This window comes from Carlito syrichta, unplaced genomic scaffold, assembly GCF_000164805.1.
Source record: "Carlito syrichta isolate Samal-C Ts95f unplaced genomic scaffold, Tarsius_syrichta-2.0.1 Scaffold302457, whole genome shotgun sequence".
NCBI classification, from domain to species: Eukaryota; Metazoa; Chordata; class Mammalia; order Primates; family Tarsiidae; genus Carlito; species Carlito syrichta.
Genome location: NW_007246553.1, coordinates 681,317 through 687,773, shown reverse-complemented (window position 1 = coordinate 687,773; position 6,457 = coordinate 681,317).

The window sequence follows — 6,457 nt, the reverse complement described above, 5'->3', positions numbered from 1 at the left end:
ACTAAAACTATGAGTGCATGTAAACAGAGAACCCTCAATGTAAGCCAATCAATGCATCAATGCTGTATTACAAATCTGAACCTAATAACGCAACATAAAATATATCCTATACATTGTGAAGGAGCAGAGTTGTCAAAACAGGTCTATAAATTCTCACCAGTGGATACAGTGCTTCTATTTGCTAACTGTATAGAAACAATAAAGTTTATTAGCATTTCATCTTAACCAGGTATAAACACTCAAAAGACACTATGACGAGACAAAGATATATGTGAGTGGAATTGAATGGAGTTACTGAAACATTGAGATTGATTGCTGTCCAATTCAAACTGAATTTTACCTCAAGTACTGGGATGGTTCTGTGTAGTCTAGCTAATGATCTTTAAGAAAGAAGTGCAATCTCAACGTGTGTGGGTGTGTTTCCATACATGCGCGTCTACACACGATATTTTATTTTGAATTAATAGTGAAGTATTTTTAGATACATGACAGTTAATTAAAATATACAGACATTTTAAAAAGCAAATGCCTGTTAAGGCCAAACGTTCCTGTTATAGATGAAAGGACAAAGAAGTTTGAGGAGGCCTGACAGAGTTGCTGTACCTTCATCATTTTAAAATACAGCCCTGGCTAGGCATGGTGGCTCACGCCTGTAATCTCAACACTTTGGGTGGCCAAGGTGGAAGAACTGCTTGAGCCCAAGAGTTCAAAGCCAGCCTGGGCAACATGGTGAGACCTCATCCCTACAAAAAAATCTAGAAAGTAGCCAGGTTTGGTGGTGTGTGCCTGTGGTCCCAGCTACTCAGGAGGCTGAGTTGGAAGGATTGCCTGAGCCCAGGAGGTTGAGACTGTGGTAAGCTGTGATCATGCAATTGCACTCCAGCCTGGGTGACAGAGATTCTGACTCAAAAAAAAAAAAAAAACAGTCCCAAGTCAGTCTGCTCAGGGAACACAGAAAGGCCATGGGCTGGTGCTCAGCTTTGGCTGCTTAGAGAGCAGCATTAGTCAACAGTAGCTCTTCAATATGAGACAATATAATGGAATAGCTAAGTACAATCTGCTACATATTTCCAAAGACAGCAGGAATGGGAGCATCTGCCACCCTGTCTGTTATTAATACATGATATACATCGAGGCGTGTAGGTGCATAGGAAAGAACAGGGAGATGTCAGCATTAAGGCCAGGGAAACAGATGGCATGTTCGTTTAAACATGTTTTCTTGTCAACTTTGATAGAACAAGTGCTCTTGCTATACTTGAATTTGTAAACTATATATTTATTTTTAAAGTGAGAATGTCTACCACATAAGGAAAAAACTTAATAGCAGTTCAATGTTTCTTAAAAATGATTTCTTTCTCATGTGGTAATTTCTGAACCAAATAACCAATTTTATTTGGAAATTGAAAAATGATAGAGGATTATTTCTAAAGCAATTTATCTACTCATGCCTTGTAACCTCTGAAGAAGTTAAGCTTATGAGGACATACACAGGGAGCACCAAAGCTGTCATCATCTATATTTATTTTTTGAAGAAGACTATCTAAACAGACATTAGATAATGCATTTATGACCACAATTCTCAATTATTTCACCTGAATACTTTTAGATTTATGATTTCTGGCTCCCCTTTTGCTTATATTTCAGTCTGTATGTCTGTTTCTTTTTAAAGGTTTTTATTATTTTTAAAAACCATTTCACCTAATATAAAGTCAGAAAAAGAAATTGGGAAGCCAGCAGGAAAAGTTTGAGGTGGGAAATCTATTCAGGGAACATACATTTCAGACTGTTATTTCTCCTGGGTCAGGACATACTGTCTTTATCTCTATGGTCTGTGGCCACCTGCCCTAGAGAAGTTCAGAGAGAGACCTGAACGTGACCCAGAACTTGGAGCAGAAGAAACAGCCTGCAGGCTTTTATAATATTCAATTTCACCTTCCATTGTCCAATATCTGTCATGGAAGCTAGATCTGAGAATCATTCTGGACTGTGTAGCATCCTTCTAAAGGGGCCCTTCTTAATCCTCACTTCTCAACATCTAAGGGGAAACTATACTCTGAGCCATTTATATACTTACTCATACACATCCAATAGCTTGTCAGAGCTGCCAGAATAAAGCTTATCCCTGAGACTGACCTTTGGGCTTCTCTCAGTCTGAATGTGACTTTCCTTTCTGTCCTTATGTCCCTTTACTGTTCCTGAAGTGTGCCATGTATTTTACCAAGTAGAAAATCTTCCATATTTCTCCTTCCCAATGTCTTCAAGTCTTTGCCTATGCCACCCCTGTGCCAGGAATGAATTTCTAAAATTCTGCCTAGTCTCCTAAGTTGTCTTAACCTTCACGTCCTCTATAAGAGTGTCCCCAATTCTTCCATATAGAATCCATCTCACCATTTGAAACGTGTTGCATTCTTCTCTTTCCTGGCAGTTTATGGGGCTATCTGTGTACACACCTGTCTCCTCCCAAGATCAGAAACTCCTTGTGGACATTCACCATGTCTACTGTTCTCTCACATCCTCTAACACAGGTCTGGCACAGAAGTTGCTCCGAAAAGCTTGGCTCCATTCTCTGCTCCTGATCCCATTTTGAGAAGCTGAGAGTGAGGAGAACACTAGGGATAACAGCCAACTCTTGGATGTGTTCATTGTCAATATTACAGCACATGCTTATCTCCAGGAGAACCACTGCATCATCAGCCACAAAACCTTAACACAGTCACAACTGTTATTTTCCTTAAAGTCTCATCTTCCTTGAGGTCAGCTGGTCCGTGGCCCTTGACAATTTACAAGGTCTCCTGGTCTTCTTGCCGTGGCTCTACCAGAACAACTAAAGCCCATCACAACTCAAACTCGATGCAGTAGCAGCAATAATCGCTTTCCCTGCTTGTGATCCTTCCAAGTATTTTGAGTTGATCACACCCTGTTCAGTGGGTCTGTGTGCAATTCTGCTGTGTTCCTCTCCACCAATCTCTCCTGAATCTGCACCCCTCCAGCTGATTTTTCCATCTGAGCTTCCACTAATTCCTCCTTTCCAAATCCACCCCATCCCACCACATGATCTTCTGCCAAAATCATGGTTTATGGCCATCAAATCTTTTTGATCCCTTCTCACAAAGGCCTGTTTTTCACTACATAATGTAAAAAAAATGCATGAAGAGAATAAATCAAGCTGGAGATATTTTATCAGAAAAAGACAATGAGTTGAAATTTACTTACAATTAATGAATTTTTTCCTTTTTGGATTCCCTTTCCTTCATTTATTGAGACAGTAATGGATAAATGGAGCCCCTGCCACATACTTGACATTTGCTTTGCACTTGGGGTACACAGTGGAGAGACGCAGATCCCTACCCTCACAGCGAGGCATTGGGGAGACAGACAGTGAGCAGTGAACTTAGTCAATAAGTAAACCATATCATTTGCTAAGGGCAAGGTCTAGAGTTAGAATTGAGGGTATGGGGAATTCTGGGGCAGAATGTGCAGGTTGTGGGGCTGGGGGATGTTTGAGCAGACTTGATGGAGGGTGAAGAGCAAGCCCAGAGGGACCTGGAGAGGAAGACCAGTGCAGGTAGAGGGGAAGAAGTCCACTAGGTCTGAGGACAGTGGGCAGGCCCAGGTGACTCCCCAGCCTGGAGGCTGGAGAGGGCTGGGAGGTTTGCACAGAGAGATGAACAGGAAGAGAGTCTTAGAAACAGAGCCTTGTAAGACTCTCTCTCTCTCTGATAAGAATAAAAACATCTTCTTTTTACTGTAATAGAAAGGAGGAAGGAGAGGGACTTTGAGGTGGTTGCCCTAAATAAAGATGAAATTTATTGAAATACACATGCTCTCACAGAGTGCATGAGTTTTTTGGTAACCTTAGAAGGCAAACTTAGAAAGGAGAATGGAAGTTGTTAGAGCAGGGCAGGTGTGGGATTCAACCAAAACCTTTATCAAGCCCCACTGTGTACAGGAAGGGCTTTCTAGTAGAGAGCGCTGTTCAGTAATAGTGGTCTGGATGCCAGAAAGACAGTAGGCATTAGGACAGAAAGGCAAAATGGCTACTTACGTGCTTAGGAGAAAATAAGAAGATCAACATTTTGGAAGCTACCTAGGAAGGAAAAAAGCCAAGTGTATAGAAAGCAAATTCATGACTGAGATTCTATAGCACCAAAGAATGTGAGTTGGTACAAGTCATGGCAGTAGTCTCATGGTGTAGACAAATAGATTGGCAGGGTAAAGGCAAAGTCTGCACATCACAAGTTATTTCTATTTATAGAAACTCATGAAGATGGCAGAAGTGTGATGTGGAGGAAGGACATTGAGTAAAGATAAAGGGAGGAGGAAATACAAATGATGGCGAATCCTGCCTAGTTCCATCAATTTTTTTTAAAAAGTTTGTTTACAATTTAGCATATTATGCTCAATAAACTTACCAGAAATTCAGCCAGAAAGATGATGCCCTTATTTTTGCATATTACCTGGAACCTGTCATCTTACTCATATGGGAAAATTTTAAGGAAGAGGAGAAACAAGAAAAAAATAGGTGCTGAAAAACTAGTCATGGTTCTTCCACCCTGCAACGAATAGCACAGGGTGCCCTGATGGAATTTCCAGCATCGGTGTGTGCAGAATTGTGAGGGATGATGTGTGTTTATGACTCTAAATCCTTATATCCTCCTGGTTCCCACCTCTTATAATCTTATTCAAAGTCACAGGCATAGCCAGGCATGGTGGCACACACCTGGAGTTCCAACTACTTGTAAGGCTGAGGTGACAGAGTGAGACTCCAACTCAAAAAAAAAAAAAAATTAAAAAAATCACAGGCAGCTGCCTCCTTGGCCTGCCATCTTCTGGCCCATCCTAGTGGGAGCCTAGGGGGATCATCACTACCAAAAGTTGCCATGAGGTGAAGGGAAATTTTGGCTGAAGGGTGTGCAATGAATTCAGAGACAAAGGGACCATTTGTGATCTGGGCAAGAGCAGTTTTCATGGAGTGGCATGTCAGGTTGCATCTGGGTTGAGGAATGAACAAGAGGTAAGGAATTAAAGCCAGCAGGTGTAAGAAATCCAGTCATGAAAAGAAGGAGAGTAGTGGAAGACCTTTTAAATGTTAAGATAGAAGAGTCTTGAGTATGTTTAAATGTTCATTGTTAACATTTGCAAAGAACAGGTTGGTGCAGGAGAGAGATGGAACAATCAATACTATGAGGTCCTGACCCTGGAATAGCATTTTAATACAAGATGATAAATGATTTTGGCCTGGCCTTTTGACCTGATATTGAGATCCAGCAAACAAGTCCAGGGAAATGTTCCTGGCTGTCCCATTACATTCAAGAAGCTTAAGCACCACCATTAAGTAGATCCTGAACACTGGAGCCATTTAACAAATCTAAGAGAAATGACAGGGCAATTCCATCTCAAGTTATACAGTTATAAAAAAGACTCCCTACAATCTAATATGTATGCATTAATAACGCCCTTTGAGGTTTGTGACTTTTATTATGATAAACTACTCTAACCATTTCTGAAAGCCATTTCCACATTAACATTATCCAATTGATTTTCACTATCCTGGGAATTTTTTTTCCCCTAAAGACTTATTACATTAGCTCTGCTTCTAATTGTTTTAAAAACAAGCATCATCTCAAAGCAAGACATTTGCAGAGGTATAAATTAGTTTGGCCCAAACTTAGAACTGTATGTGATTTCAAGAAAGCTCAGCTCTGACAAAGACCTAAGCCAAAGAGATATATATACTGGTCAGCACTGTTATCTAGTTATCTCAAAATTAATGACTTAATTTCTAAAGACAATCCCACAGACAATGCAGATGGGAAAGAATCATTCTGAACCATTCAAAATTGGGACAATAATTAGTTCTGGAATTCATATTCCAATATATTTTTTAAATCTTGTGAGCGTTGCTACTTACCTCACAACTAAAAGCAAGCATGCTAATAAAAAATTATAATTATAAATGCAAGTATGATCGTTGTTTTAAAAAGTTTCTTGATGACAGCATGGGTAGCTTTGTGGAGGCATGGAGCCAATCTACCTCACCGTACAGAACAGAGATGCTGTTTTGGGTATGAGTAGCCAGTGGCTGGCAAGTTGCTGGGCACAGTGAGGGAAAACAGGATACTCTTAGCAATCAAGTAAAGATTCTGTAATAAAGGGAACATTGAACAACCGCATAAGCAGCGGTTGAGAATTTTCTGCAAGTGAATAAGTCTCAGAATGAAGAAGTTAACAAGACTACTTTTGACACACGTGGTTGCGCACCAGCAGACCTTGACAACAACAGCGAAAGACTCCTGGACCAGCCCAGAAGGGGTGTGAGTCCCTAGTCATAGTGGGCCAAATGTTCCCAATAATGCCTTAGTGATAATGTATGAGACATTAATATTTGCTCCTGCTGAATGGTGAGAACAGTTATTGACAGCTACTACATGGCATGTCACATATGATTCAGTTGCAC